Source organism: Coregonus lavaretus, assembly GCF_964263955.1.
Source record: "Coregonus lavaretus genome assembly, chromosome: 38".
Classification (NCBI taxonomy): domain Eukaryota; kingdom Metazoa; phylum Chordata; class Actinopteri; order Salmoniformes; family Salmonidae; genus Coregonus; species Coregonus lavaretus.
The window spans coordinates 8,736,797-8,748,976 of NC_140025.1; positions in this window are offsets into that span (position 1 = coordinate 8,736,797).

A 12,180-nucleotide genomic window follows, 5' to 3' on the forward strand; every position below is an offset into this window, starting at 1 on the left:
TGTTGCAGGTGTAAGTATGGTGTGTCGGACACAGCTGCCCTCCACCTCCTCCCCCTCTTCCCCCTCCTCCCCCTCCTTCCCTCTTTCTCCCACTCCCCCCATCTCTCGCGCTCTCTCCTCCTCCCCCTCTCTTCCCTTTAAAGCAATAGTTTAAACCTACACACTTCCTTAAACCTAAAATAAGTCAAGAAGTAATTTTGTGTGGAAGTCAAACATTTGTTCAGAACGACAAAACCGAGACCTTTACATAGCCCATCTCTCATTGTCTATAGGAGTGATGTACACTGGTCAAATTGCCCAAATGTTAATTTAGACATTCACAAATTTTTACAGATTTTGACTCTCACTAATGTCATGAAATGTTTGGCAAAGTAGTAAAGAAAGTTGTATTATACTTTTCTTGTGTACTAGATCATATGGTTTGGAAAGTGTTTTTTTTCTCAGACATAAATGAACAATTCCAGGTGAAAGCTAAAGGTCGTAGCTTCCTGGGGGGAGGGACACCACTACATTAATAAAATATTTCCCTCTTGCTAGATTGATGACTAAAGCCCTAGTGAAACAGTGCAAAATGGTTGTCAGCTCAACTGGTTAAATACAAGACCTGTTCATTGTGAAATGTATGTTTTCAAGTCTAATAATTTTGCTCTATATATTTTCTACTCTGTATGTAATTTTATCTGTTTAAGCTGTTTGGATTGTTAATTGATATAACACAGGGACCATTGAAAAAGAGACACTGGTCTCAATTGGGATTCCCTGTAAAAATAAAGAGGAATATGATAGAGGGAATATGATAGCGAGTATTATGATGGAGTGGAATATGATGGAGAGAAATATAATAGAGAGAATATGATGGAGGGAATATGATAGAGGAATTTGATGGAGGGGAATATGATAGAGAATGAATGGAGGAATGTGTGACGCTCTTGAGCAACAAAGGTTGTCTGTTTGGTTATATCAACTGGAAAGACACGGATAAGAAAATGTTCAAACATAATTTTAAACAATACTTTTCTATAGTCAGCTGATATTGATTTCTTTATTTAATTATTTATTAAACTTAAATGCTAAACATCAATGACACCTACTCTTCAATTACATTTTTTGGGCCTATATAATTACATATCCAGCTAATTTTATCCCTCTATGAGCATGCGTACCGTAAAGATACCGTAAGGATATATATATGTGATGTATAAGTAAGTAGTGCTGACTCATACAGTATGTATGTATGTATGTACTGAATGTGATCACTTTCATCATGTCTGTTTCTTTTCTCACGCAGAATGTGTGAGATGTGAGCAACTGTCCTCTCACTGAGTTCATGGCTCCCTGTATTGACTCCCTCCCACCACTGGCTTTCACCAATCAGAGGCCTATACCTACCATGTTGCATCCCCCCTCTCCATTTGCCATACGCGCTCAGGATGCACAGCGGTTCATTGTATTTTCATACTTTGTCCCTGAAACCTGCCAGTCTGCTGAATGCCCAGTTGCCACAGAGGCCACTGCAGACGTATCTACAGGTATACGAGAGGACCTATGGACAGATATACATCTTTCCTCAATGCTGCATCGATACCTGCCACACTTCTTTGACGAAGACTCCATGCAGCCACATCAGGCAGTAGAGGGCACCACTGAGGTCTCAGTTGTTCCAGTGGCAATATCTAATGTTGAGGAAGAGGACAGATTCTATCATTACTCCCTCCCACCCCTGGCTCAGCGGTTCATTGGCAATTCATTCAATTTCCTCGAAACCTCTAAGCCTGCTGTTTCAGCCACAGAGTGCCCAGTTGCCACAGAGACCACTGCTACCACAGCCACTGTCAAGGGAGAGAATCGATGGGCAGCTAGAAGTCTTCCTTCAGTGCTGCCTACATGCCTGCCAACAGTCTTTGACGATGACTTCATGCCACCAGAGCAGACAGTAGAGGATACCTAGGAGGTCTCAGTTGCTACAGAGACCACTGCAGGCACAGCTACTGTTGATTTTGGAGTGTACAGATCAGCAGCTAAATGCCCTGTCCCAATGCTGCCTCCAAGTCTGCCACTTGTCTTTGAAGTTGACTACAAACTGCCAGGGGAGGCAGTAGAGGACACCACCAAGTGTCCAGTTATCAGTGAAACAAACAATGATGTGTCCACTCACCTCAAAGAGGACATGGCAGCTGATCAAAGCCCTCCTGACCCTGCAGCACTGCCTCCAAGCTCGCCATGTATCCGAGACTCTGACCACAAACTGACAGAGGAGACAAAAGAGGATGCCACCGAGTCCTCCGTTACCACAGCGATCACTGCAGGCACATCCATTGTCCAGGGAGAGAACCTGTTGGGTGATAAAAGCCCGGCTCCAATGCTGCCTTCAAAGTTGCCACACATTCTAGACAATGGCCACAAGCAGCCAGAGGAGGCAGTAGAGGACACCACCAAGAGTCAAGTGTCCAGGGAAGCGGCCGTTTCCGTCTCCACTGTCCACACTCTGCCAGGGGAGGCAGTAGAGGACACCAACAAGTGTCCAGTTGCCAGCGAAGCAGCCGTTTCTGTGTCCACTGTCCACACGGAGGAGTGTTTGGCTGATAAAAGTCCTCCTGCACCTGCAACACTGCCTCTAATCCTGACCTGCACCCACAACAATGACCACAAACCGCTATGGAAGACAGTTGAGTGCACTACAAAGTGCTCAGTCGACACAGAGGCAACTGTTGCTTTTTACACCTGGGATGATAAAAGTCCTCCAGGTCTGCAATGCATTCACAACAACAATGACCACAAGCAGCCAGAGGAGACAGTTGAGGACACCACATAGTGCTCAGTTAACACAGAGGCAAGTGCAGTTGCATCCACTGTCAAGAGAGAGGAACTGATGAGTGATAAAAGCCCTGTCCTAGCACTTCCTCCAAGCCTGGCATGCATCCATGACAAGGACCACAAGCAGCCAGAGCAGAAAGGGAAGGGCACTAGTGAAGAGGTGGATCGCTGCCCTCATGCTCACCAGCTGGTCCCAGATGCTAACTTAACTCTGGCAACCCCTCTGCTCTGCATGGCCACTAAGACGCCTGTTAGAGTGAGAGCCTCCATATGCAGGTCAGAGGATGAGGAACCCAGGCCCTGGACGCTGAAAAAGGCAAAGGTAGGTGTCCTATTTTACACTTCTACTCTACAGGGTTGGGGGTCTGTTCCATTTCAATTCAAAGCATTGAATTAAGTACTTCCTGAATTGACTGGAATTGAAATTGAATTGACCCCAACCCTGCTAATCTATGCTCATAGTATAAAACATCACCCCTTACTAGGGTTAACATTTGTATTACGTTTGGTGTGGACCCAGGAAGAACATCTATGGCTATTACAAAATCGGTTTGGGATACAAATAAACAAGTTACCTCAATTACTGTCCTCTAAATTGTGTGCCCCATGAGGCCATCAATGTATGTTGATCACTCAAATGTGTATTGAATGTGCCACATTGGAACAATATTACATCTAGAGTCAATGTCTTCCTGTTAGGATTATTGGACAGGCATTGACATTGAGAGTGAAGAGAGGAGCGTCAAGGAGGAGGTGAGCCCAAGGGAGGGTTTGAAGAGTGAGGCGGACCGTGCCCATTCCAAGAGCTCCAAAAGCACGAGTGCTAGCTAACCCACCACTTGGACCAACAAAGCTAGCTAGCTAGTGGGTAGCTACTGGTAACTTTTAGCAACTGTGGTTAGTTGTTTCCAATGTTATTTCACGCTTAAGAGTACCTGTAATTGAGCCAGCTAGCTACCGACCATTCAGCTGTTCTTCTAACCTCATTATCCGAGGCATTAACGTTAGATGGTTGGTGGCTGCTGTACTTAATTACAGCTACTTATTGCAGCCTGCCACCCAGTTAGCTGGCAAAATATGATTAGACAAATAATAATATTTATGTTACTAAATTGAAATTAAAATGAAATGTTTTTGTAATTATAACATTTTACGAAATGTAAAAAGAAAAGTTTAAAAAATAATAATAATAACAAAAGCAAGGTAAAAAGAAAAGGAAACCGATCCAGATTCCTATTACCAGTGTAAAAACAAAGGGGGGAGGTGTCAATGTAAATAGTCCGGGTGGCCATTTGATTAATTGTTCAGCAGTCTTATGAATTGGGGATAGAAGCTGTTAAGGAGCCTTTTGGACCTAGACTTGGCACTCTGGTACCGCTTGCTGTGCGTTAGCAGAGAGAACAGTCTATGACTTGGGTGACTGGAGTCTTTGTCAATTTTTTGGGCCTCCCTCTTACACCTCCAAGTATATAGGTCCTGGATGGCAGGAAGCTTGGCTCCAGTGATGTACTGGGCCGTACGCACTACCCTTTGTAGCGCCTTACGGTCGGATGCCGAGCAGTTGCCATACCAGGCGGTGATGCAACTGGTCAGGAAGCTCTCGATGGTGCAGCTGTAGAACTTTTTGAGGATCTTGGGACCAATGCCAAATCTTTTCAGTCTCCTGAGGTGGAAAAGGCGTTGTCGTGCCCTCTTCACGACTGTCTTGGTGTGTTTGAACCATGATAGTTTGTTGGTGATGTGGACACCAAGGAACTTGAAACTCTCGACCTGCTCCACTACAGCCCCGTCGATGTGAATGGGGCGTGTTCCCAGTCCCTGTCCCTGAAAATCCTCCCCGGAGCATGATGCTGCCACCACCATGCTTCACCGTAGGGATGGTGCCAGGTTTCCTCCAAACGTGATCTCATCCCAGGTAAGAGGGGGAGTGGCAGCAGCAGCAGGTTCTCCCCATGTGAGCTGAGTCCAGTGGACCAGTCCTGTATCCCCCCACCCAGACAGCGACAGTGGTCTAAACCATGGCTAGCTATCCACAATCTGGCTCGACTAAACAAGGTTTACCAAGAGGGAAGGAGGGAGAGGAAGGTAGAGGAAGAGAAAGAGGGAGGAGAGGAAGGAGGAAAGGGAGAAAATGACTGTAAGAAGGACTGTAAGACTGTAAGAAGGAAAGGAGGGAGAAGGCCGAGCAAGAGGAAGAGGAAGAGGTGGAAGATAACAAGGAGAGTTGATCTGTCCATCACTACCATAAGGAGATCTCTTCTGGGGCCTCTTGTTCTCTCCTCTTTCCCACAGAGGAGCACCTTTCGCAGGCAGCCCAGAGCAGACTCTCCGCTGAGAGAAGGCTAGCCCCTGGAGGTTTCACCTTGGATTTATACAGAGAACCCCCCAGTACTCAAACTGCTTTACATTGTAGAGGGTGATCTAATCTCATTGGAGGCGACCCAATGACCCAGAAATGCTCCATGGACAGACTTCCTCCCTGCTCCCCGTCTCGCTGGCAGGGGGCTCGTAGGAACACCCTCCCTTCCTTGACTCCAGCAACACCCCTTCTTCACCTGCCCCCCTTATCATGTTATGAGTCTCACCTACAGGTCCCGCCCCCTGGCCTACCTGTTGCAGGTGTAAGTATGGTGTGTCGGACACAGCTGCCCTCCACCTCCTCCCCCTCCTTCCCTCTTTCTCCCACTCCCCCCATCTCTCGCGCTCTCTCCTCCTCCCCCTCTCTTCCCTTTAAAGCAATAGTTTAAACCTACACACTTCCTTAAACCTAAAATAAGTCAAGAAGTAATTTTGTGTGGAAGTCAAACATTTGTTCAGAACGACAAAATCGAGACCTTTACATAGCCCATCTCTCATTGTCTATAGGAGTGATGTACACTGGTCAAATTGCCCAAATGTTAATTTAGACATTCATAAATTTTACAGATTTTGACTCTCACTAATGTCATGAAATGTTTGGCAAAGTAGTAAAGAAGGTTGTATTATACTTTTCTTGTGTACTAGATCATATGGTTTGGAAAGTGTTTTTTTTCTCAGACATAAATGAACAATTCCAGGTGAAAGCTAAAGGTCGTAGCTTCCTGGGGGGAGGGACACCACTACATTAATAAAATATTTCCCTCTTGCTAGATTGATGACTAAAGCCCTAGTGAAACAGTGCAAAATGGTTGTCAGCTCAACTGGTTAAATACAAGACCTGTTCATTGTGAAATGTATGTGTTCAAGTCTAATAATGTTGCTCTATATATTTTCTACTCTGTATGTAATTTTATCTGTTTAAGCTGTTTGGATTGTTAATTGATATAACACAGGGCACCATTGAAAAAGAGACACTGGTCTCAATTGGGATTCCCTGTAAAAAATAAAGAGGAATATGATAGAGGGAATATGATAGCGAGTATTATGATGGAGTGGAATATGATGGAGAGAAATATAATAGAGAGAATATGATGGAGGGAATATGATAGAGGAATTTGATGGAGGGGAATATGATAGAGAATGAATGGAGGAATGTGTGACGCTCTTGAGCAACAAAGGTTGTCTGTTTGGTTATATCAACTGGAAAGACACGGATAAGAAAATGTTCAAACATAATTTTAAACAATACTTTTCTATAGTCAGCTGATATTGATTTCTTTATTTAATTATTTATTAAACTTAAATGCTAAACATCAATGACACCTACTCTTCAATTACATTTTTTGGGCCTATATAATTACACATCCAGCTAATTTTATCCCTCTATGAGCATGCGTACCGTAAAGATACCGTAAGGATCACTCGACTGCAACAGCTCTCGTTGATTTAATCGATCAATGGCTCAGATCACTTGACCAAGATAAACTTGTGGATGAGCTGCTTCTTGATTTTAGTGCTGCAGTTGACCTTGTTGATCATATGGCTAATAGCTGAGGCCATTGAAGAGAGATGTTTTCTTGAACCCTCATTTCTTTTTTGGAACTTTGTTACTGAGGTGACATAGACTATGGAAGACTTGTTTTACTGTAGTAAGGTAGCCTATGTATTTCATTGATGATGATGATGATGATGATGAAAAATATTGGCATTAGTGGTAGGCTGAGATCGAACAAACAACCTAAGTAAGCCTGGCTGCTATTTATGATATCTAAAACATATAGACTTTTAATTAGGCAAAACACATGTCGTTTGAATGGTCAACCATTTTACATGAGTTACAGCATTTTATTTTAATAAAAAATTAGGTTATATGGATTCATTGTATATATTAGGTATGACTGTGCTGCATAGGTACAAAAAATCTAAAATAAATAAACTAAATTGTGCCAGCATTTGATAACACATGAAAGCTGCTGTGGGTAACCATGGCAATGGGGACTCCATTGTGACATCACAAGATTCCGATTCTGGAAGGTTACCTGTTGCACAGACAAACTGAACAGTGCAAAGAGACTGATTCAACTAACCACTGACAAATTATTAATGTCCTATTTCATTAGTGAGAGAACACACTGCTTACTTCAGAGGTAGGTTGTAATATAACTTATTGTGAATGTGTTTCAGTAGTATAACTTATTTTCAAATTACTTGTGAATGAATGTGACATTTTAAGTAGACCTAACATGACTAGTGAAACTGTTGAAGAGAGATAGTTTGCTTGAGTCCTCTTTTTGTGAGAAAATGCTTCATCCTGACACCTGAGATGTCATGTTACAATTGTAGTGAGCCAGCCTAATGGCTAATGCATTCTATTGATGACAGAAAAAAAACCTCTCTCTGTGTTAATCACCAACATATGTTGTAATCAATTATCTCAATAATTATCTCAATAAATATGTACCAAAAGAGTAGGTTGTGTAAAAAAACAAGTACGCCTACCTAATTTGTAGCTGATTCATTTCTAATAAGAATAATATGTTCTTAATTGAATGGACATCCATTTCAAATGGTTGAATTGATAGACCTCTTTAAATTGAGGTGCACTCAAGGGCACTCAAAGAGAAGACTGGCATTTTTACCTCCTTGGTTTTTAAAATAGATGAAACTGTACAAGTTAGGTCCTGCATGGATATAGAGTCATTTTCTACCCAAAACACAGTGTTTTCAATGATATGATGGAAGTGATTAGTGTGGTTTGTGAGAACCAGGCCCAATATGGAGTAGAGCTACATGAGGGGTTGAATAAGGCTCAATAGTAAGGTACAGAAAGACCCTGAAGTTTGCTTTTTAAAGTCTGTGTTGTGCTTTTTCATCTGCCATGGCAACGCCTTGCATCACAATGATGATGTCATGAAGGATATTGTTCACGAAATGATAAGAACAGCCAAAATCGATTCATTTGAACTTGGTCGCTTTTCCAGTAGCCAACTTTTTACTAGTAATTCAGATAGGCCTATTGCCTAAACATATCTGGATCAGGATTCTCACTTGATTAATTGTAAGTAGCTGGGAAGAAAACGTGTGCACATTGTAAAGAGATGCATTATTATTTGGTTAGCAACACCCACTTACTACAACGTTGTGTATTTTCCAGAGTTATTGTTAGCTAAGAGGAAGACATGGAGGGTTCAACGCTGACACAGAGGAGGGGTGAGTGTCGGTTGGAGGAAAGGGCGATCTAGACAGACTACGTGATGGAGCTGGGAGCCAGGTTGGCTCTGGTTTTGCAGATCCAGAAGGATCAGGAGAAGAAGATGAAGAGGATTTGGTTCAAGTCGAGGAAAATGCCAAGACTGATTGAGGAGGTAACAAGACCAACTTTGACAAAGTCGACAAGAGTTCTGTTTAACAATATTAATTAAAGCAAATATAAGTTATTGTAAGGGCAAAATGTTCCATATGCCATGGAATGTAAGCTAACAATGTTTTGTCCTTATTTCTTTTTGTATTAGGCTACACCATGGCAATGCTTATAACTGTTCTTGTCTAAATGTGTTGTATCGTGTCTGTCTGTTTCAGTGAATTTATGTCCTCAGTTCTTATGGTTGTCTGGTCATAAAAAATAAACAACCGTTCTATCATAGACGCTCATATCAGGATTATGTGGTTGTCTCACCTAGCTACCTTAAGTTGAATGCACTAACTAACTATAAGTCGTTCTGGATAAAAGCGTCTGATAAATGGCTAAAATGTCAAATGTTATGCTGGGTGTGGGGCATGTATTTTTACACTTAGCTGGCCCATTGGCTAGGGGACCAAGGGTTGGGACAGACTGGTGCAGAGCATCTTAGAGGACACTATATATATATATATGTGATGTATAAGTAAGTAGTGCTGACTCATACAGTATGTATGTATGTACTGAATGTGATCACTTTCATCATGTCTGTTTCTTTTCTCACGCAGAATGTGTGAGATGTGAGCAACTGTCCTCTCACTGAGTTCATGGCTCCCTGTATTGACTCCCTCCCACCACTGGCTTTCACCAATCAGAGGCCTATACCTACCATGTTGCATCCCCCCTCTCCATTTGCCATACGCGCTCAGGATGCACAGCGGTTCATTGTATTTTCATACTTTGTCCCTGAAACCTGCCAGTCTGCTGAATGCCCAGTTGCCACAGAGGCCACTGCAGATGTATCTACAGGTATACGAGAGGACCTATGGACAGATATACATCTTTCCTCAATGCTGCATCGATACCTGCCACACTTCTTTGACGAAGACTCCATGCAGCCACATCAGGCAGTAGAGGGCACCACTGAGGTCTCAGTTGCTCCAGTGGCAATATCTAATGTTGAGGAAGAGGACAGATTCTATCATTACTCCCTCCCACCCCTGGCTCAGCGGTTCATTGGCAATTCATTCAATTTCCTCGAAACCTCTAAGCCTGCTGTTTCAGCCACAGAGTGCCCAGTTGCCACAGAGACCACTGCTACCACAGCCACTGTCAAGGGAGAGAATCGATGGGCAGCTAGAAGTCTTCCTTCAGTGCTGCCTACATGCCTGCCAACAGTCTTTGACGATGACTTCATGCCATCAGAGCAGACAGTAGAGGATACCTATGAGGTCTCAGTTGCTACAGAGACCACTGCAGGCACAGCTACTGTTGATTTTGGAGTGTACAGATCAGCAGCTAAATGCCCTGTCCCAATGCTGCCTCCAAGTCTGCCACTTGTCTTTGAAGTTGACTACAAACTGCCAGGGGAGGCAGTAGAGGACACCACCAAGTGTCCAGTTATCAGTGAAACAAACAATGATGTGTCCACTCACCTCAAAGAGGACATGGCAGCTGATCAAAGCCCTCCTGACCCTGCAGCACTGCCTCCAAGCTCGCCATGTATCCGAGACTCTGACCACAAACTGACAGAGGAGACAAAAGAGGATGCCACCGAGTCCTCCGTTACCACAGCGATCACTGCAGGCACATCCATTGTCCAGGGAGAGAACCTGTTGGGTGATAAAAGCCCGGCTCCAATGCTGCCTTCAAAGTTGCCACACATTCTAGACAATGGCCACAAGCAGCCAGAGGAGGCAGTAGAGGACACCACCAAGAGTCAAGTGTCCAGGGAAGCGGCCGTTTCCGTCTCCACTGTCCACACTCTGCCAGGGGAGGCAGTAGAGGACACCAACAAGTGTCCAGTTGCCAGGGAAGCAGCCGTTTCTGTGTCCACTGTCCACACGGAGGAGTGTTTGGCTGATAAAAGTCCTCCTGCACCTGCAACACTGCCTCTAATCCTGACCTGCACCCACAACAATGACCACAAACCGCTATGGAAGACAGTTGTGTGCACTACAAAGTGCTCAGTCGACACAGAGGCAACTGTTGCTATTTACACCTGGGATGATAAAAGTCCTCCAGGTCTGCAATGCATTCACAACAACAATGACCACAAGCAGCCAGAGGAGACAGTTGAGGACACCACATAGTGCTCAGTTAACACAGAGGCAAGTGCAGTTGCATCCACTGTCAAGAGAGAGGAACTGATGAGTGATAAAAGCCCTGTCCTAGCACTTCCTCCAAGCCTGGCATGCATCCATGACAAGGACCACAAGCAGCCAGAGCAGAAAGGGAAGGGCACTAGTGAAGAGGTGGATCGCTGCCCTCATGCTCACCAGCTGGTCCCAGATGCTAACTTAACTCTGGCAACCCCTCTGCTCTGCATGGCCACTAAGACGCCTGTTAGAGTGAGAGCCTCCATATGCAGGTCAGAGGATGAGGAACCCAGGCCCTGGACGCTGAAAAAGCCAAAGGTAGGTGTCCTATTTTACACTTCTACTCTACAGGGTTGGGGGTCTGTTCCATTTCAATTCAAAGCATTGAATTAAGTACTTCCTGAATTGACTGGAATTGAAATTGAATTGACCCCAACCCTGCTAATCTATGCTCATAGTATAAAACATCACCCCTTACTAGGGTTAACATTTGTATTACGTTTGGTGTGGACCCAGGAAGAACATCTATGGCTATTACAAAATCGGTTTGGGATACAAATAAACAAGTTACCTCAATTACTGTCCTCTAAATTGTGTGCCCCATGAGGCCATCAATGTATGTTGATCACTCAAATGTGTATTGAATGTGCCACATTGGAACAATATTACATCTAGAGTCAATGTCTTCCTGTTAGGATTATTGGACAGGCATTGACATTGAGAGTGAAGAGAGGAGCGTCAAGGAGGAGGTGAGCCCGAGGGAGGGTTTGAAGAGTGAGGCGGACCGTGCCCATTCCAAGAGCTCCAATGGGTCGGTTTCATCAGAGAGAGCAGAGACCATCCTGGGAAGAGTGGGCTTTCTGGCCATGAACCTCAAGCAGAAAGTCAAATTTTTAAAGATGGAGGAAAAAGAGAAAAATAAGGAACTGAATAAGAAGTTGAAAGATGACGAGAAAGAGAGAAAGGTCTCTTGCCTCGAGGTTGTCGGGAGAGGTTGTGTTTTCTCTAGCAGGAGATAAGCTGGCTTCTTATATGTTGTTGAGTAAAGCTTAAACCATGTATTTAGATTGTATGTAGGTATTGTAGTCAGGTATTATAGGTAGTTTACTTAGGTAGTTATTGTAGGTTATTGTAGGTAATTATTGTAGGTAAGTATTATATTCGGTGGACCCCGGCGAAGCACGAGTGCTAGCTAACCCACCACTTGGACCAACAAAGCTAGCTAGCTAGTGGGTAGCTACTGGTAACTTTTAGCAACTGTGGTTAGTTGTTTCCAATGTTATTTCACGCTTAAGAGTACCTGTAATTGAGCCAGCTAGCTACCGACCATTCAGCTGTTCTTCTAACCTCATTATCCGAGGCATTAACGTTAGATGGTTGGTGGCTGCTGTACTTAATTACAGCTACTGATTGCAGCCTGCCACCCAGTTAGCTGGCAAAATATGATTAGACAAATAATAATATTTATTTGAATGATACAGTATGTTACTAAATTGAAATTAAAATGAAATG